Source organism: Petaurus breviceps, unplaced genomic scaffold, assembly GCF_028583685.1.
Source record: "Petaurus breviceps papuanus isolate PSGF00001 unplaced genomic scaffold, PetGlider_PUasm1.0 90847, whole genome shotgun sequence".
NCBI classification, from domain to species: domain Eukaryota; kingdom Metazoa; phylum Chordata; class Mammalia; order Diprotodontia; family Petauridae; genus Petaurus; species Petaurus breviceps.
Window position 1 is genome coordinate 3,326,170 of NW_027187360.1, and position 21,979 is coordinate 3,348,148.

At 41.7% G+C, this 21,979-nt stretch overlaps 1 protein-coding gene across 1 annotated transcript in view; it reads right to left on the reverse strand.

The window, feature by feature from the left end:
* Nucleotides 1–21,979, reverse strand: part of ZNFX1 (zinc finger NFX1-type containing 1) — a 474,364-nt gene that overhangs the window by 263,454 nt on the left and 188,931 nt on the right. The gene's annotated exons all lie outside the window — the stretch shown is intronic.

A 21,979-nucleotide genomic window follows, 5' to 3' on the forward strand; every position in this document is an offset into this window, starting at 1 on the left:
TTTCTTTCTTTCTTTCTTTCTTTCTTTCTTTCTTTCTTTCTTTCTTTCTTTCTTTCTTTCTTTCTTTCTTTCTTTCTTTCTTTCTTTCTTTCTTTCTTTCTTTCTTTCTGCTTTTTGGAGGTGGGAAGGCAGGGCGATTGGGTTAAGTGACTTGCCCAAGGTCACATGGCTACTAAGTGTTAAGTGTCTGATGCTGGATTTGAACTCAGGTCCTCCTGACTCCAGGGCCAGTGCTCTATTCACTATGCCCTAGCTGCCTGGTCAGTTATTTTTCCAATGACAAATTTCACATTTTTTTACTTCTATTTTTTTTTTACTTTTTTTACTTCTATTTTTTACTTTTTAAATTTTGTTTTATCATATCTTGATGTCTCATAGAGTCATTAGTTTCCACTTGTTCAGTTCTAATTTTTAGGAAATTCTTTTCTTCAGTGAGCTTTTGTACTTCCTTTCCATTTGGCCAATTCTATTTTTTAAGGGAGTTATTTTCCTCAGCAAGTTTTTGCATATCTTTTCCCATACTTTTGACTCTTTTTCAATGATTATCTTGCATTACTTTTATTTATTTTCCCAAATTTTCTTCTATTCTCTAATTTGCTTTTAAAAATACCTTTAAAGCTCTTCTAGGCATTCTTTTTGGTCCTCAGACCAAATTACATTTTTTGTGAGGTTTCACATTTAGTCATTTTGACATTATTGTCCTCTTCTAAGTTTATGCCTTGATCTTCCATATCACCATAATAACTTTCTATGGTCAAGCTCTCTTTTGGGTTGGGGTTTTTTTTTTTTGCTCTTCCCCCCCCCCTTTTTTTGGTGACTTGGTGTTTTTATGTGAGAGTTGGGCTCTGGTCCTGCACTGTCCCAAGCTTTTTGTGTTGGACCTCTGGGTCTTACTTCTTGCTTTCACTGGACTTCAGGGCTTCACTACTTGCTTTCTCTGGAGGACAGGCTTCATTTTTGGCTTATACTGGGGGAGAGGGGCCTTCCTGTTGGACTCCCTGGGTGTGGGGTTTAGCTGCTGGCCTACTCCAGGGGTGGGGCCTTGCTGCTGGGTTGCTATCATAACAGGGTCTTCTAGTGTCTGGACCTGGAGGAGGGATCTTGTTGCTGGTTGGCCCCAGTGGTGGAGCTTCACTACTGGTCAGCATTAGGGTCAAGGCCTTACTGGTGACTTGTGCTGCTGGGTGGGGCCCTCCTGTGCTGCACAGATTGCTCACTTGCCTTGGGGGCTGCTGGATTGCAGGAAGGCAGGGCTCTCTGGTGGATTGCCCCAGGCTTGGAGCCTTGCTGCAGGCCCCCCTGATGTGAGGTGGGCGCTATTGTTGCTGCTGCTCTTGGTCCTCCATCCCCTCCTGTTGCCAGGCTGGTAAGCTGCTTCCCTGCTCCTAGATCAATTCTGAGGGTATTTTCTAGTTGTCTGGAGGGGAATTTGGGAGGGCTTCTGAGGGTTTCTTTCCTTACTCCACCATCTTGGCACCCAAAGTCTACTTAAAAAATCTTTTTAAAAAATTCCCTGTGTGCATACCCCTAATGATATTGGCTTTACATGCTTGTGATAATGGGGAGAGTGGTTAAAAGTTTTTAGGTTGGGAAGAGACCTGGTCATCCTGGTGCATCAGGAGGATTCTTTTGGCAGCCCTGTGAAAGATGAATTGGAGAGAAAAAAAGACTAAAGGTAAAGAAACTAAAGTCAGTAGACCATTGTGGTGGCCCAGGCAAGAGATAATATTTGCATATCACTTTTTGGCTACAAAGATTCGATAATATTTGCATATCACTTTTTGGCTACAAAGATTCTTATGTATATCGCTTCATTTCATTTCCTTCTTGTCATGACCCTAGAAGGAAAGCAGTGTATCATTAGCTCCAAATTTATATGAGGAGACAGAGACTGAAGAGAGAGCAACGTTGTTGCCCGGGGGGGTCAATGGTAGAGACGGGATTTGAAAACAGATCACTAGGATCTGTGCCTGGACACTGTGCTGCATGAAAGCACATCTGTGCATTATATGTTATGGTTAAAGAGCCAAACCTGGGTTAATGATCATCAACACAGCTGCTAACCAATGCACACATTTCTGTACTCCCCCTTCTTCTAACATGAAAGTTAATACAGTTAATTGTTAATGAGTTAGAACCATGTCTGGTTTCTCTTCTCTAATAAGTAGTTCATTTTGTCTTTTGTCTCTGGAAGCTTGTATACTGTCCATAGTGGGATTCTTACTGGGGAGCCTGTTCTATTAAAGAAAAGTTTTGTTGTTATTCAGTAATTTTCAGTTCTGTCTGACTCTTTGGTGAACCCATTTGGGGTTTTCTTGGGAAAGATACTGGACTGGTTTGAAATTGCTTTCTCCATCTCATCTTACAAATGAGGAAACTGAGGTAGAAAGGGTTACATGACCTTAAGTCACAAAACTAGTCAGTGGACTTTATGCACCCATGAACACATGGTTATCTAAAGTACATGGATTGCCCAGGCCAGGCTGAGTCTGGTTTTGATGGGTTTTTTTTTTCCCCTGTGTAAGCCAGTCAGGTATTCCTTACTCTAGGTCTGGCACTCTATCCATTGCACACCTTGCTGCCTCAAAAAGAAAGGTTTAGACGAAACAACAACAACAAACAAAAACAAAGGGGCAACTAGGTGGCACAGTGAATATAGCACCGACCAGGAGTCAGGAGGACCTGAGTTCAAATCCGGCCTCAGACACTTGACACTTACTAGCTGTGTGACCTTGGGCAAGTCACTTAATACTCCAAATTGCCCTACCTTCGTCCCTCCAAAAGCAAAAACAAAAAAAGGGAGAAAGGTTTAGGTTCCTTTTTATTATACTTTTCAGCCTATTAAGCCCTTATCTCCTTGCTCTGGGGAAAAATTATTTAAGACTTAGGTTTTATCTCATATCTAGGTCTCAAAAGGGAGAATAGAAAAGTACTTAATATATGTTCTAGATCAGGCCTGCACAACTTGCAGTGGTGGGCGCTTTCAGCTCTTAGGCCACTTGAGGCATGCCCAAAAGATTTCAGGGCAGGAGAAGAATGTAGAGGAAAACATCCTTTGTATGTAGAGGAAATCCTTTGGCATGCAGCAAGTGCCCATGGGCAATTATTATAAGCTGCTGTGGGCTTCAGGTTGTGCAGGTCTGATCTAGATAAAATATATTTCTTACACTAAAAAGAAATGCCAAAAGACAGAGAGGACTCAGCACCCATTGATAGAAAGACTTAAATGGATTTAATAAAGCTAATAAATTCTCTTTTGGGAGGATGACACTTGGACATAAAGTGGTTTTCAGGATTACCGAATGATAGACATTGCTATATTTCATCTTCCGTCTGCATTGTCCAAATGATTTTCATTCCAATTCTTCTGGTAAAATGAGTCAAGCTTAGGTCCTCTGACTTGTTGGTGCCCATCTTCTCCAAGAGCACTTGAATGATCTTGAGTCGTCCTGGGCACCTCCTCATGTCGCCAGTAAGTTCTGGCCCAAAGGGCTCAGGACTGATATACCTCTTGAATTCACTGGGTCTCCTCTGAACCTGGACACGTCCACCCTAGCATATAGACTCGCTTAGATTGGAGGAAAAGAACAGACATCAAAAAAGGCTCAGCCTTACCTGGGCAATACATGTACTTTTGAATACCATGTGCTCATGGATGCATAAAGGCTGGGGTAGGGGATAGAACAAGATGTGCTTCCCCAGTCCCTCACAGGGAGGGGCTCAAAATAGTCTTGCAGTATCCACAACTAGAAGGGAAGAGAATATGGAGGTTGGGATCACTTTACTTTCTTTTAAACATTCTACCAAATCAAAGTTTTTCCTGCTCAGCTGCCAAGGAAGAGACTTCCTCAAAATCTAAAAGCACCACATTCTTTTGTTACTTCACCACCCCATGGCCAGAAGCATCCAGGAAATTTTGTCATCATTAAAAGGCCAAAATGCTGAGTCGTTATATACTTGGAATCTTCAGAACTTTCTACTAGACGTCTGGGCACATTCTTAGGTGTTGCCCCAATAGGTCAATTCAACCCCCTGCTACGATAGGAAATCGAATGGTTGGTTGATCGTTGTCCATCGTTCCAAAGAGGATCAAAATGACATCACTAGGCTAAAGTCAAGTTCCAATGTGTCCAACGGTGGCTGATCAGAATAATATGAGCTCAGAAGGCTCTACCACAGGTCGGGCACAAATAGTCCATGTGAACATTTGGGATGGATACTCTAAATTTGGTCATTCTGTGTTCCTTTGAGCTGTTTCAATTCTGCTTTGCTCATAGGACACAGCATCTTCTCTGATGTGGACACACCATGCTGAGTGGTCTTGTGCCGGTGTCTCCCATGTCACACAATCATTTCTAAAGTTCTTGAGAGAGATCTTGAGTATGCCTTGTATTGCTTCTTCTGACCACCATGTGAATGTTTGTCCTCTGTGAGCTCTCCATAAAACTGTCTTTTTGGCAAGCGTACGTTTTGCATTTGAACAACAGGGCCAGCCCACCAGAGTTGTGTTCTCTGAAGCAGTTTGAATGCTTAGCAGTTTAGTTCAAGTAAGGACCTCAGTGTCTGGTACCTTATCCTTGCCTGGTGATCTTCAGAATCTTCCTAGGACAATTCAAATAGAAGCGATTCAGTTCCCTAGCATGGCACTAGCATACTGTCCAGGTTTCACAAGCATACAACAATAAGGTCAGCACAATGGTTCTGTAGACCTTCAGTTTGGTAGTCAGTCTAATACCTCTTTTCTCCCATACATACATACATACATGGTGTAGTAGATAGAGTTCTGGACTTGGAGTCAAAAAGATTTGGATTCAAATCCTACCTCTCTCACTCAGTAGCTGGTTGACCTCAGACAAGTTGCTTGATCTCACCAAAATTCAGTCTCACTGATCTCTAAGCTGCCTTATTGCTTTAAATCTACAATTCCATGATCTTTTTAAAAAGGATATCCAATGTACACACTGAGTGCATTAGAGAGTTTATTTTATTTTTTGAGGGGGAGGGATAAGGCAAGGAAGGCAATTGGGGTTAAGTGACTTGCCTAAAGTCACACAGCTACCGTGTTTCCCTGATAATAAGACACTGTCTTATTAATTTTTTTGGAAAGAAAAACACCAGAGGGCTTCTTTTCAGGGGAGGGCTTATGTTGTCCTGCCTCAGCTCTCCTCCGCGGCACTGCTCTCAATGGCGCCAGCAAGCAAATCACTGGGGAAGAACGGGATGACGCGCTCACTGCTGCAGCTCTGATTGGATGCAGCTCGGAGCGCGGCGTGCGTTTTACCCCGGGGGGGATGGTGCATACAGAGGGTACCGTAATGTAGCGTGTAGCACAGGGGATCACCTTCACTATAGTAGCAATCTCAATAGGGCTTATTTTCGGGGGAGGGCTTATTTTAGAGGAATCTTACACAGTAAGGGGAGGGCTTATTTTCGGGATAGGTCTTTTTATCGGGGAAACACGGTAGTAGGTGTTGAGTGTCTAAAGACGGATTTGAACTCAAATCCTCCTGACTCCAGGGCTGGTGCTCTATTCACTGAGCCACCTAGCTGCCCCACCATGATCTTTTACTCTCAGGCAGTGGTGATTAGTCAACTATGGTGACTGCAGTCAAGCAAATGCTTATAGTTGACAACTTAAGTGAAAACAGTGCTCTTCAGGAAAGTACTAATACTAGGACATTAGCCAAGTCTAGGTTTTTGAAAAACACAAAATCAGAATTTTTTATTTTAATCAAATAAGGGGAATCCCTAAAGCAGGAATTAAATCTCTTAAAACACAAATATCTGGAGATTTGCTCCCTAGAAAAAAAGAAGAGGGAAGTCTTTGTCAATGGCAGAGGTCAAATTAGTGCTCTCCCATTTCCTTCCTTTGTGATTAGACAGATGAGCCCAAGGGGGAAGAAGCCCCTTGCCTTCAGTTCAATTGAACAAGAATTTCAATATTTTAAGTCAATCCATGATCTTGTTGATGGGTACCTGACCATAGCAACCCATAAAACAAGTAATTAGAGAATATTAATAAGAGTCCAGCAAGTGAAGAAAGGGAAGTAGGTGTTGTTCAGGCGTCTTAAGCAAAGCATGGAGGCATGATAGAAAGGTGCTTGTTTAGGGACGGAGTATAGAGTACACAAAAGAGAGTAACATAAGACCAAACTGAAAAGGAACAAAGATACCATATCGGGGAAGGACCTATTGTATACCTTGTCTCCTGATCTTTCAAGAAGACAAAAGAGAAATAACAGACTGTCCCTGTCTATGACCTTCTGGTTTCATTGGGAAAGTAGAACTTGCAAGCAAATTCCCATCCATTGGCCTCAATTTAACTCTCTATAAAAGAAAAGATTGGACTGGATGATCTCTATGGGCCTTTCCATCTTGATTTTTCTATATTCTCTATTCTAAGATTCCTTCAATTTGGATATTTTTTGTTCAAATTTCCATTGTAAATCTCACTTTCTTTTGACTCTGATAAAGCAACGTCCTGACTATAATTCCATTTCCCAAGGAGCTATCATTGTGAGGAAGGAAACATACACACCAGCATGACTGTTCAAGGTCATTTAGCAAGTAGAGTTCTTCTTGTCAGTGAACATTCTGTTTTATGTACTGGTCTCTTGTGAATGTGGTTGTTGTCAATCAGTTCCATAGGGTCTAATCACGAGAGGCAGTCATTGTATAATGTGAAATGCATTGGATTGGGGGGCCAGGAAACCTAGGTTTTAACTCTCACTCTGCTACTAAATCTCTGTGTGACTTTGAGTAAATCACTTCCTTTCTTGGGGCTCAATTTCTCTTTCTTTAAAATGAGAGAATTGGTATAATAGAATGAAAAAAAGCAATGAATTTAGAGTATGAGGACTTGGGTTCAAATCTTGGTTTATTTACCTGTGCAAGCTTGGGCAAGTCCCTCACTTTCCCCATTTGTATAAATGAAGAGGCTGGACTCAATAACCTCTAAGTTTCTTTTCAACTTTACATCTACAATCCTCTAATCTAATGAGGAGAGGCCCCTCTCAGTTCTTAATCTGCCGCCTAACCATGATGGTATATGGATTACTTTAAAGAAAAATTCCTGTAGATCCTGACCATCCTACCCACAGCATGTCAGTTCTTGTGGGCTCAATCACAGAGGATGAGACCTGGGTGTGTCACACTTTCCCTGACTATTTGATAATGTTCTGTCCCTGAACTGTGAGTTCGATGGCCTTGTGTCCCCTAACTCTCCTTTATTCTGCCTCCCTTCCTCCACTTCCCAGAGCTGGCCAGCTGCCCCCACCCACTGCTGGAAATACTAGTGCCTACTCGGCTTTCTAGCTGAGTGCTCTGCACTCCTGTCTTCCATGTTCGATACTCCCTGATGTGCCCTGGAAGCTAATGGAGATGTTAGCAATTCAAACCTAGGGAGAGAGAGGTTCAAATCAATTGGCCCTTTGCAATTGACCGAGGGCAAGGCTGTAAAAAAGGACTAGTCTGAAAAACAGGTGTGAACAAGTGCCTGACTTTCTGGAGATGTTTGAGTACCATGGGCTCCAGAAAAGCCTTGCAGATAGATTCAAATTATAACTTGTTTCAGTTTTTTTTTTTTAACAGCTTCAAGACTCTTCACCAGACCTTCCTATACCTGCCCTCTTCCCTTGGATGTCTGAGAAAGAGATGTCAAAGGTAGAAGGATTCTAGGGAAATATATAGGAAGCAGAACATCAGACTTTGGAGGGACCTTAGATCCTAGGACCGAGGACGTCAGGACTGGAAGGAATCTTAGAACATAGACAACAAGTAGTTATAATAGCCAGTCTCATAAGAGAATGGCCTTTAGGACAAGTAGGTAGTGTTAGAAGCTTGGAGAAATGAAGAAATAGTGTGAGAAATAGATGGATCTATCCTCAGGAGGGCAGGCTGTAGTGTAAACAAAGCTTTCCACTGCTCCTTGTCCCTCCCCATCAAAGGACTTCCAAAGGAGGAGGAGCTCCTTTCCCCTTCCCAGAGGCATGCTTCATTGACCACTTTTCTGTTTCTCTTTCAATAAGCAATATGCATTTATTAAGTGCCTACTACATGCCAGGCACTGTGCCAGGAACTGAGGAGATGAAGAAAGGTAAAAAACAGTCCCTGATCTCAAGAATCTCACAGTCTAATAGAGGAAGCAACATGTAGACAATTATGTATGAACAAATCTTATACAGGATAAATTATAAACACTCAACAGAAGCAAGGCACTAGAATTAAGGAGGACTGGGAAAGGCTTCTTTTTTAAAAACCCTATTTATTTTAAAACTCAATTTTATTTTCAGTTCCAAATTCTGTCCCCTTCACTGCTAAGAAAACAAGAAAAACAAAATTGGTTAAAATATGTATAGTCAAGCAAAACAATTTCCTGCATTGGCTATGTCCAAAAAAAAAGGAAGAAAGGGAGGGAGGAAGAAAGAAAGGAAGGAGGGAAGGAAAGAAAAAGAAAGAAAAGGAAAAAAGAAAGGAAAGAAGGAGGGAAGGGAAGAAAAAAGAAAGAAGGAAGGAAAGAAAGAAGAAAAAAAGAAAAGACAAGATGCTTCATTCTACATTCTGAGTCCATCAACTCTCTATCTGGAGGTCGGTAGCCTGTTTCATTATGAGTCCTTTGTCATTCTGATTGGTTGCATTGTGTTGATCAGAGCTCCTAAGTCTTTCAAAATTGTTCATTTTTATAGTACTGTTGTTATTGTATAAATGATTCTCCTGGTTATGCTCACTTCATGTTACATCAGTTCATGTAAGTCTTTTCCTAGAAAGCCGGATTTTAGCTGACACTTGAAGGAAGGTGGGGAAGTTAGGAGACCGAGATGACGAAGGAGAAGCTTCCAGGTATGGGAATAGCTAGTTAAAAGGCATCAAGTTGAGTCAAGTGTGAGGAACAGTAAGAAATCCAGTGTCACTGGGTTGAAGACTACACGGAAGGTAGTGAGGTATAAGATGAGTAGAAAGGTAAAAGGTGGCCAGGTTATGAAGGGCTTTGAACACTAAATTTTGGGTTTTATATTTAATCTTGGAGATTATAGGGAGCCAAACGTTCTTCTTCCTCTTCCTATTCCCAAAATGTAGCCCAAGATGGCAAACCTGGTCTCTGTCTCTCATCTCTATGTGCTGTCTCTTTAGTTCATCCTCACCCACAGCTTCTCTGCCCAGCTGTATCCTTCTTCAGTCATTCCTACATCAGGTTTCCTGCCCGCCATCTCTACCTGCATGTCCTTCTGGTGCTTCAGACTCAAAATGTCCCAAACCACATTACTTCTAAACTTTCTCCAGGCTTCTTTGTTCTAATCATGCCATCACCATCCTTCCAGTCATCTAACCTCCAAACCATTGAACCACTCTTGGCTCCTCCTGTGCATCCTATGTTCCATCAATCAGCAAGTCTTGCAAATTTGTAGAGGACCTGAATTAAATTCAATCCAATTCAACTCAATCAGCATTTATTTAGCACCAACCTGTGCTAGGCATTGGGAATACAAAGACAGATACAAGATAGTTCCTATCTTCAAGGAACTTACATTCTTTGAGGGTAGGGGGTGGGATACAACACAAACCCAGATAAGTAAATACCAAGATTTTCGAGGCCTGGACCTGGGATTTCATTGGTGTTCACAATCCCTCTTGAGGGAATTCCTTCTTCTAATTCAGAATAGCAGCTACTGTACAATTTTAAGTCTTAGAAAGCAGCTTGGGTCACTAGGAGGTCAAATAGTTTGTCCAGGGTCACGTAGCCAGTATATATTAGGAGTGGGACTTGAATACAGCTCTTCCTGACTTTGAGATTGGCTTTCTATCCTCTACACCATACATCTCAAATATGAGATATAGGCAAAAATATAAAGAAATTTTAGAGAGGGGCACTAACATTTGGAGGAATCAGAGAAGGTCTTCTGTAGGATATGAAGCATGAGGTGAGTCTTGAAGAGAGCCAAAATGTTCCAAGAGGCAGAGGTGAGGAGGAAGAGCAGTCTAGGAATGGGGGACTGCTTATGGAGATACAAAGAGGCTGCAGACAGAATGGCAAGTACAAGAAAGAGCAAATAGGTCATTTTGCTGGGTCATAGAGGGGAGAAAGGAGAACAACATGTGAAATAAGCCTGGAAAGCCAGGCAGGAGCCCAATGGTGAAAGCTTTTAAATGTCAGACAGAGGAGTTTGTCTTTTATGTCAGAGGCAAAAAGGAAACATTGGACTTTCCTGTGTAGGAGAGTAACAGGGTCACATCTGTGCTTTAGGAATACCAATTGGGCAATATCAAATGAACGAAAGACTGGAAAGAGGAGGGGCTAGATTCAGTGAGACTAATTAGGACACTGTGGCAATGGCTTAGATGAATGGTAAAGAAGGTCTGAACTACAGTGATTGTAGTATGAATGCTGAGGGAGGGGGACAGATGCCAGAAATATGGCAGAGGTAGAATCTATGTGACTTAGCAACTGATTGGTTATGGAGGGTGAGTGAGGTGGTGGAGGGGAAGGATAATGAGCTTTGTTTTGGACATGCATGTTGAGTTTGAGATTCCCATGGTATACGCAGGTGGAAGTATCCAGTGAGAAGTCAGAGGTGTAGGACTGGAGCTCAGGAGAGAGATGGAGGCTAAAAATATAAATTTGGGAGTCAAATGCATAGAAATGATAGTTGAACCCATGGAAGTTACTGAGATCACCAAGAAAAAGTAAAGAAGAGAACCCCAGAGAGTCCTGGGATGCATTCATGCATATGGGATGAAATATGGATCGTGATTGTGCAAAGAAGACTGATATGATATGATAGGAAGAAAGGAAGGAAGGAAGGAAGGAAGGAAGGAAGGAAGGAAGGAAGGAAGGAAGGAAGGAAGGAAGGAAGGAAGGAAGGAAGGAAGGACTTGTTAAATATGCTGGACACTGCTAAGTGCTTTATAAATATTATCAAAGAAGAGAAATACAAGAGAGCAGTGTTATAAAAACCCAGGAAGGAGACAGTATTCAGAAGAATCGAGTAGTTAACAGTTTCTAGGATGGTATATGGCTCCCAACTCCATCATTAAAAAGCTGTGTGACTTTGGTCAATTCATGTGATCAAGTGTCATTTTCTTTTCTTTTTTTTTTTGTCTTAGTATCTCCAGTGGTCTGAACATAAGAAGTTTAATAAATGTTTGTTGATTAGAATGGTATGTTGAATTGAATTCTCACTTATAATACTGTATAGCCAATGGCAGACAGCTAGGTAGCATAGTGGCTTGGAGACAGGAGGACCTGAGTTCAAATCCTGCCTAGATATTTACTAGGTGTCGGATTCTAGCATCTACTTAATCTTCCTCAGCCTCAGTTTCCTCATAACACTTTTTGTCTAAACCAGTCATTTGGCTCATTTGTCCAGATAAACCAAATACTTGTTTGTACTATTATTAACAACCTTTCGACTAGACTGTAAGCTCCTTTGGGGCAAAGATGGTGTAATTGACTTCTTTTGATTTCCCCCACAGTTCAGTGCAGGGCTAGGCATATAATAAAAGCACTCAAAAGTTAGATGAATAAATCAATAAGTGGAAATATTTGGATGGAATGAAATAACCTCTGTGATTCTCTCCTTCTAGGAGTATGGTTTGGAGGAATTAAAACCTCAAAGCATTTTTCTATAAAACCAGGAAACTACCCCCCTCACAGGCCTCAGTTTCCTCATCTGAAAAATAAGGAGGTTGGATTAGAACGACTCTAAGGTCTGTCTACCACTGAACTCCTACATTCTATGTTCTAAGACCTCTTCCAGCTTTAACGCTTTTTGTTCTTTGTTGCAAGGTCCCTTTAATGCCTGATATTCTATGCAATAACAATTCTGTGAAATTTATTAATATCAAACTGTGCACATGTCTACTGAAAACACAAGTCAGATAATCAGAGGAATTATAACGAAATGATAGCTAGTATTATGGAGCCTGCCTTTTTTTTTTCTAACATGGATACTTCTGTTGCTGACTCAAGTCTAAAGAGGATTACAGCTGCTCAGCTTTCATAAATCTTGATATGAACAAATTATGCTAAGCTGGCCTCACTCGACTTCTGCAAAGTGGTCTCATATAGACCAAGTGGGCAGATGCAGAAGGCATCCAAAATGATGGCTTCCTGATGAATCAAGGGTGCTCTGCAAACTAACCCTGACTAGAGAGTGGGGACTATTTTGTCTCTCTCATTTCTCATCCCTAGAAAGCAACTATACTCAGGTCAGTCACATACAGATGAGTGCTGTCAAACTGGACCTAAGGATGATAGGCACTCCTTGGATCCCATCTGCATTCTGTTAATCAAATACTTTTTTCTTTTTCTTTGAGGGGGGAAGGCAAGGCAATTGAGGTTAAGTGACTTGCCCAAGGTCATACAGCTAATAAGTGGGTCAAGTGTCTGAGGCTGGATTTGAACTCAGGTCCTTCTGACTCTAGGGCCACCTACCTGCCCCTAATCAAATACTTATTAAGCTTCTTCTGTGGGCCTGACATTGTGCTCTTTACCTTTCCTTAAAATTTTTGTTGTTTGTACTCACTTGTTCCAAAGTACTAGATAGTAACTTATTTGATCTTTGATCAAGATCCTTATTTTATAGATAAAGAAATTGAGATTCAGAGGGGTCAAATGACCTTGCCCAATGTCAGATACAGAAACAAAACTAGAATTCAGATTTCCTGAATTCCACGCCAAGGCTCTTTCCACATGGCCCAAAACAACCCTAGAGCTGCAGAAGAGAGCTCAGATCTCTCAAGTGTCCTGTCTTTCGTTTGGCTCCTAAAAGAGAAATATCGTGGTCATGCTAGAGATGATGTCATATCCTAGATATGGTATGTTAGAGAAACTAAAGCACAGAGAAGCTAAAATGTTAGAGCTAGAAGGAACTTTAGAGATTTTACAAATAAGGAAACTGAGGCAGACTAAGGGGAAGGACATAGACTTTGCAGAAGGGAATTTTGTCCGTGTGAACTTTTAACTTGAAGACTTCCAGAGGACAGACAGCAGTCCTATCTTGGAGCAGGACAATGGCAGGGGTGCTTGCTTTCCCAGTTGTAGCCTGTCACCTCCCCAGTTCCTCCCCTCCTGCTTTACCTCCTTTTCCTGTCATTTTTCTGACATTCATCTTCATCTGCCATTGTTCCTGTAGGCTTGTCCTGCTAAGATAAATAGCTCATATTTCTGTAATGCTTCAAGGTTTATGAGTATTTCCAAAGTTTTTTAAGCCTTCCCTTGCAATGACCCTGAGAGGGAGGCAGGAGTATTACACCCATTTTACAGACAGGAAAACTAAAAGAGAGATGAAGCAACCCAACTGTGTTTTCATAATCATAAGTGTCAGTGCTTCTTACCTGCCTCATTTTTGACCCTCAGCATAAAGGATTCCCCAAACTTACATATGGGGCAGGAGGTGGCACAGTGCTCACATCTGGGGCAGCTGGGTGGCATGGCGCTCATGTCTGGGGCAGTTAAGTGGCTATGTCTGGGGTAACTAGGACAACAGAGAGCAGGACCTGGAGTCAGAAAGACTCATCTTCCTGAGCTCAAATCTGGTCTCAGACTCTTACTAGCTGTATGGGCCGTAGTAAGTCATTTAGCCCTGTTTGCCTTGGTTTCCTCATCCGTAAAATGAACTGGAGAAGGAAATAGCAGATCACTCCAGGATCTTTGCCAAGGAAACCCCAAATGAGGTCATGAAGAGTTAGCCACGACTGAAAACAACCCAACATCAACAACAGCAAAACCTCATGGATTCACTTCACCAACTAGGGCACAGACCAGGAAAGCCCCCAACCCTGGTGGACCTCTGCCTTTCCTTCCCATCCTTGGATTGCCAAGCCCAGCTGCTCATACCCTGTTGCTAACAGTCAACATTAACCCACAAAGCTGACAGGCCCAACCTCTCTATAAGCAAATGATGCCTTTCTTAAGACACAAGACTATCCTAAGAGTTCAGAGGGAGACAAGCAGCAAAATCTGCCTTGCCTAGCCCTTTTGGCAGGTACTAAGTAGGGAATTCTTTCAGATCTAGGCTGAGCTGAGGCTGGCAACTACCAGGAACAATGCCCAAATGATGATGAAATACAGGCATTGAGTTGTGATTCTAAGATATATAATTCTAGAGAAGCAATTAGATGTAAAATAATATGCAATCCCAGATGAGGAAATCAATAATTCCAGGATGTGTCAGGGAGAGGACAAGGCAGAGAAAGCTCCTCAGTAAGAAGAAGAAATCAAGATCATTCTGCCTAATAATGATTTAATTAACTGCTGTCACTTCTGGCCAAAGTTTCATAAAAATCTGGGGCAGTTGCCCTTTCAGGAAGGGGCGACAATTAAGTTTCCATTGTCCCTTGTCTCTGTCTCAGGTCCTCAACCCTACAATCACATTCCATGATATAACTGGAAGGAATCTTACAACATAGAATACTGGACCTGACAGGTCAAGAGATTCCAGAATCAAAGCAGACCTTTGGACATATTAATAATAGCTAACGTTTACAGAATGCTTTAATGTTTGCAAAGCACTTCACATGTTATTTGATTTTCACATCAACCCTGGAAGATAGACACTATTTTTATCCTCATTTTATTAATAAGGAAACAGATGCTAAGAGAGGGTAAGTGACGTGCCCAATATCACACAGTTAGTAAGTGTTTGAGGTGGGATTTCTAGACTCTGAGTCTGAACTCTTAATATACTGTGCTACCTAGCTACCTACCGTGTTTCCCCAATAATAAGACACTGTCTTATTATTTTTTTGGACAAAAAAACACCAGAGGGCTTATTTTCAGGGGAGGGCTTATTTTAATGAACATTGACAGCAATTTTAATAAACAGGTAAATGAGAACAAAAAAATGTACCTTTATTCAATAAGCAAATCACTGGGGAACAACAGGATGACGCGCTCACTGCTGCAGCTCTGATTGGATGCAGCTCGGAGCGAGGCATGCGTTTCACGGGGGGGGAGACGGTGCATACAGAGGGTACTGTAATGTAGCATGTAGCACAGGGGATCACCTTCACTACAGTAGCAATCTCAATAGGGCTTATTTTCGGGGGAGGGCTTATTTTAGAGGAATCTTACACAGTAAGGGGAGGGCTTATTTTCGGGATAGGTCTTATTATCGGGGAAACACGGTAACATTGCCTCTTGAGTATATCCCCCCTGTCTTTAGAAAGGCCAAGGTCACCCATTGTATATTGGGCCATCACCAGTCATCTTGACTTTTGTTTCTCACTAGATTCTGATGACTCTGGAGGAGAAAGTGAGGCAGAGGTAAGCAAAGTGAGGCTAACAACTTTGCAAAGGTCTGCCTCACTTAAATCCAATGCACGAGCAAGTCAAGACAACATCCTCAGGGTGGCTAGGCGGCTCAGTGAATAGAGCACTGGCCCTTGGAGTCAGGAAGACCTGAGTTCAAATGCGGCCTCAGACGCTTAACACAAAAGCTAGCCATGTGACCTCGGGCAAGTCACTTAACCCCAACTGCCCTACCTTCCCCCCTCCAAAAAGCAAAAAAAAAAAAAGACAACATCCTTGTGATGTCATAGATCCACTTCAAGAATGAAGGACAAACAACATTACCTAACTGCTTAACAACTGTTTATCTCAGTCTCCTCATCTATAAAATGGGGATAATTATAGCATCTACCTCCCAGGGTTGTTGTGAAGACAGAACAAAACAATATTTATAAAACACTTTGCAAACCTTAAGGAGATATACAAATGCTAGTTAGTATTATACACATAGAGAAAGGTAGAAAAAGCCATCATATCTTCACCAAATTTTATCTAGTAAGCTAAATACTGGGTAGCGATATTATCCTCAGGAGAGCATTCCAAATGTGATATAGCTGAAGGAAGAGGTCCCTGGGACTGGAGTCAGTGGACCCAGGTTCTCATCCCAGCCCTGGCACTGAGTGGATGGGATTTGTCTTGTCATCTTGTAGGTTGTCTGCGTTTCTTTCTGTAAAATAAGAGAGTATCTACTCTTCCTTTCTCCCTTACAGGTGTCAATGAGTTGTTAAAAACAACAACCACAAAATACTTTACAGTGTAGGGTAGAGGCCAAGGCACTACCCTGGGTGTAGGAGACCTGACCTGTGTCACCTTGAGCATGTCAGTTATCATTTCCTAAAGGAAGAGGTTAGACTAGACAGTCACCAAGGTTCCTTCCAGCTTGAACATTTTCTGTTCTGAGTTCTAAGGTCCCTTCTAACCTTATTTTTCTAAATTTTCTTTATTGGTGTTTTTTCTCCTTTGTGTTGAAGTCATTCCCTAACCACCCCCTCCACACTGAAACCCCATTCTAGACAAAAATCAGGCAGGGAATCATGCACTTTCACTTACAAACCTTTTCTGACAATGTATATAATACATATCTGACAGCCTAATATAGTATCCCAATTGATGGACACTCACTTGCTTTCCTTGCAGTTCCAATACCTCAAAGAGTAGTGCTATGAATATTCTGATACACGTTGAACTTTTGTTCCTAATTTTTACTTCCTTGGAGTAAATGCCCACTAGTGAGATGTAAGAGTAGTAATTACTTTTCTTGAATTATTTAACATTGAAATCCAGAATGACTGGACTACTTTACAGCTCTGCCAAGAATGCACCAATCTTCCCATAATCCCTCTGACATTGAGTACTCGTATCTATTTTCATCTTTTCAAATTTGCATAGAGTGAGTTAAAATTATTTTAATTGAGAAAGTTAATGAGAGTTTTTAAAATTTGTATTTCTCTTATGATGGTAGATATTTTGAAATGGATTTTGCTCTTTGCAATATAATTCTTAGTGATTTGGAACATATTTTCATGTTGTCATTTATAGCTTACAAATCTTATTTTGAAAGCTGTTCGTATCCTTTGACCACATACCTACTGAAGGAATGTTATATGGTTGTGTTCATTCCTTGTATATTTTGTATATTGGACTTTCATAGGTGATGTTTGATGTTTTTCCTTCCTCCATTCTGCTCTTGTATGTTCTAGTATCAGCTCTTCCATTCCATCTATCTTTGGTCTAAGGCTAATTGAAGGCCTAACATTCCATGTTCTAAAATTTCCTGTAGTTCTAAGGTTCTTATATTCTAATGGTCAGCTCTTTCAACTCTGATATCCTTTCTATCAGTCCATTATTATCAGTCCATTCTATTGTCTCCCTCTCTGTGGGGAAGTTGGAGGAGAATAACATGTGGCCAAACCTTAGGGTCAGGCACACAGATACACTAAGAACCCACCCAGTGCCCTGCACCGTGCTGAATGTTAGAACAGAAGACACTGCCCCTGCCTGCTGAGCTCAGGGACAGAACGGAAAGATTTCAGAGCAAATTAGGTGGAGTTTTAAAACCTTGATGAACAGATCCCAGCTAAGGGATGTCTAAGTAGATTTGAGGGTGAGAGAGGTCACTTCAATTTCGAGAGTCATAGTATAAGAAAACTAATTTAGAGGGAGGATTTTGTGCTAACTAAATTCCATAGCTATGTTAGTCCCTGTCCAGCCTGACCTCCTTCACCTTGTTCATCTCCCTCATCATCATCATCAAAACCTACATTATAGAGCATTTTAAAGTCTTCCTATGTTATATCTCCTTTGCTCTCAAGTTTTCATAATAATGACCCTGAGGTGCAGCAGGAACCTCCCCCAATAAGCAAAAATTCCATTATTGTGCTTATCAATTAATTTACCAAGACAGGAAAATGTATGTAAGAAATATTTTCCAACAATAAATGTTTATGGGGTCTAGTCTATCCTCAGTAAACTGGAAAAATGAAATTATCTAGAATGCATTTTTCTTTCCCAGCAATAGCCGTCCTAATTGAGGTATGAGGCACTATGCTAAAGTGTTAGGAGCTCAAAAATCAGTGAGAAGACCTAAGTGTTAATCCCAGATCTCTGTTACTGGTTATGCAAGGGGCCCCCTCTGCCCTTCCCTCCTTTTCCATAAAATGAAATTGTTGAACTAAATGATCTCTTCCAATGTGCCCCTTCCAAGAGTCTATGTTCTATAGGCCCTGCCACCTCTAATGGTGTCTATGAGAAAAAACATAATTCTGTGCTTTTTCTGTAAAAATAGAATTTTTTACTAAACTGAAGTATGTTACTAATAGAGCCTAACTTTATAGTTCCAAAATAACATCCAGCTAACACGATATTGAATAAAAATGCTGAGATACACTCTGCTCCCCTCCTCACTACTCTTTAGCATTAAGAATGTGAATCCTTTCCCTAAAGCTTTAATGTGAGACCCTTCCAGTCTCCTAGCTCCGCTGCTGTGACTTCAAAGTACCTGGCAAGTGGAGCTTAAATCTTCCTGAAAGCTCCCATACTCTAGGACAAGTCTGCTATCTCAGCCTTTCCCTCACTTAGCTAGAGAAGTAACTGCCCACAGGGGTCCTCCTTGGGGCTATGCATTTAAAGGGACCGTGCCCCTTTCCTAGAACATACATTTAAAGAGTACAGCACAGAGTTTTAGAAGAAAGCTATAAAGTACTCTCTGTTTTTGGTTATTCTCCAGAACGTGTAATTTGGTTATCTCTTGCTTCCTTTTCTAATCCAGGCTCTGGAATAAAGCAGCTAAACAGTTGCCATAGCAACCTAGTCCATTCCTACAGTCCTGAGAGGCCCTGATTTTTCAGATGGTCTAGCTATCTGGAGGCTAGGTTGGTCAGCCATGCACGGAAATGGGTTTCCCTAGTACCAGGAGGGAAAGCCCACTCCCTCCCTCTTCCTGAAACTGTCATTGATCACAGCTGCTGCCTATGCCTCCGGGACCAGAGAGATCAGTGGCAGGGAAGGAGGGGCATTTAATGCAAACTCCATCCTGCTGCTATTCTCCAGGCGTGGTCCATTTTGCACATTAATTCCCATGTCCCAGGGCTCTTCCCTCACCTACCCTTAGCCAAGAGGCCTAAACTAAGAGGGAACTGGGGCCTGACTATGTGAGAGAGTTCGTGTGTCTGTCTGTCTGTCTGTGTATTTTTTCTTTGTATCTCTTTGTATCTCTCTGCTCAAGGTAAAGTAGGAATTCGGGGGAATCATCCATTCTTTGGGTTTTTATCAGGCATTGCTCTCTCAGTTCTGCTTTGAACTTTACCACCATGTCCCAGCATTCTTACAGCATCCATCTGCCCATTCTCCCATTGGTAAATTCCTCCCAGAACCTCCATTTTGAGGAAGGACCCAGGGCCTGTTTCATCATTCCTCTCCCACCTCTGGCTTCTGGTTCTCCCAGTTTCAACCGCTCCTCAGCTCCCTTTTATGTGTCTTTCCCCTTTAAGAATGTAAGCTCCTTGAGGGCAGATCCTGTCTTTTTTTTTTTTTTTTTTTGCTTTCATGTATATCATTAGCAGTGTGAGAAATGCTGGCAGTTTGGTTTCCACAGATTCTATAGGAAGAATGGGTGTTTACATGCAAGAAGGCATAAATCTAGGATTGATCTAGGCTGGTTCAGACCTGTTGGGGAATGGTCACCAACTTTTCATTAAAACGAATGCTTAATGGACAGGTCGGGAAAGTTGTAACCTAGAAGAGCTGGAGCCAATCCCAGCTCTGAAGGGAGGGACTCTGCAGGAAATTCAAATGAGAACATAAAAAGGGCTTGCCTTTGTCTGATCTTTTGTAGTCTTTTTCCGGAGACTACCCATTTATTCATTACAGAATAAATGTAAAATAAAGATAATGAAACTCCTTGGATCCTAGACAGAGCACAGAGATTTTATTTGCAGCAGCAGGTAGCATGTGCCTGGCCCAGAGTAATCACGTAATAAATGCTAATGAATTGATGCTGGTTCATCTAGCCCCTCCATCCAAGCCAGCAACTGAGAGTTATCTACCATAATAATGTAATTCTCAGCCAGACACACTTCTCTTTCATCCATTCCTTTTTCTTCTCCCTTGGCTATATCTCTAACTTGCCAGGTCACCTATTCACTTCCTGTCCCTCAGTTGTACTAGGAACACTTGGACCTTAAAGGGTCATTACCCTTTGTAATGAAAGGAATTGGCATTTATGAACTTAATGCTGAGGGGAATTTCTTTTTTCTGAAACGTGTAATATTATCTTTTGCAGAAGTTTTTCTCTCTTCTTCTTCCATCCCTTCTTGGGAAGAGGAAAAAGTTATTACTTAATAATAATGAAGGAATGTGAATGGACCAGCAGCAATCAGGACGTGATGTGACTGACTGACAGGGAGCCCTGGGCTTGAAGGCTGATGAATGTGTCAGAATATGAGGATGCCAGCAGAGGAGACACGGCTGTGCACCCAAGGCTGCTGGAGCAGCCTGCTACCTGGAGATGTCAATTATTCCACAAGCCTATTTAAGGGCATCGGAAGAGAGCCTCAGGATTAGAACTGGTACTGATCTTGGAGTTGTTGGAAAGTACCAGATGTGATAAAAGAAAGACCACAGAATCCAAAAAAGCATGAAAAGACTTACACGAACTGATGCAAAGTGAAGTAAAGATAGCCAAGTAACAGTATGCACAACTACAACAATGTGATGGAAAGAACAACTATCAGGAAGCAATCCAAAATGAATGTCACAAAATGACAAGGAACAAGCATGGCCTCCAAGTGGAGATGTGAGAAAACACTTCCTCCCTCTCCCATACAGCGATGGAGGGGACCAGAGCGTGGAACATTGCATGGAATGTCAGATTTTTTTCAATGCAGCAATTGGTTTTGTTGGATTTTTTCTTTTTCTTCTTTAAAAAAATTCTTTGCTATAAAATCGTATCAATAACAATCAATTTTTTAAAAAGGATAATGGATAGAAGGCTAGAATGGGGTAAGAATAAATTTGAAGAGCTTCTATGGCGGAGGGTATTTATGTTGGATATTTAGGGGTTTGTGGGGAGGTGTGTCCAATGGAAGTGAGAGTGGAGAGGGAGCGTACTGTACATGTTGGCACTGAAGAAGCTGTTCATTTTGAGTGAGTCTATGTGAGCCTTGGATGTAAATGAGTAATTAAATAGAAGAGTGGATTCAGTGAGTATTACAGAAAGCACCAAGCTGATCAGGCCCAGGTTTCCACAGATCCCTGGCCTGAGCAGTGTAGTATTTAGGAATCTAGGTACTGGTGCCCCCTCCCTCATCCACTATATATAGATGTGAGCATGGAAGAATCATGATGACAGTCTGCTCACCAGAATGGATCTTATGTCATTTATCTGAATTGGACACTTTCTGAATCCTTCCTAGCTTGTTTTGGTAAACACAGTGTCTGTGTGAAGGACACAGGGAACCCCAACGTATGGGACATGCATAACTGGGTGAGGATTATTTGACAGAAGGAAGTGGTGTAGCATACTCATGTGGGTTAACCCTGATTTGGCATTTATGTTCTAGGATGTGAGTCACCATTTTCTTTGAAGAACCCAAGTAGAATAATGAGTAGTTGTATTGATTCCTGGTCTGAAAGGGAATCCTGTTGCCTATGAACTCAGGCTAACTTTTGAGAGAGAGGACAGCTACCAATCAAGTCAAGGTCTAGCACCCAAATGAGTAGGTCCTAGAATTGTACACCAAGAGACAGTGGTAGCTAGAGAATATGAAAGGCAATTTGGAATTGGGGGTGCTGGTTTTCCAACATAGGAGGCAAGTCTTTTAAGAAACCAAGAAAATCAAGAAGGGGCTAGGGCTAGCCCCTCCAAGCCAGGGGTTAGGGATTGGGGAAGTTTGGGAAGTGTTATTGGGAAGCTTTACATTGATGATGGATTCTCCACTTGTGCTTCAGAGAGGAGTAGAGTATTAGAGACTGGAAGGGAGTCATTGCTATAAATAGCATTGGTGCATAGTCAGCAGATCAGCTGATATTTGGCTACTCATTCTGTAGTGACAGGGATAAAAGTCATTAATGGCCCAGGTAAGGCTGAAGTTCTATACTCTCCTTTATGTTATGTGTGGCCCTAGACTGCCAACTCTTTGGGATAGGCAGGGAATCAACTAATATGGTAGGTCTATGCTCCAGGGAGCATAGCAT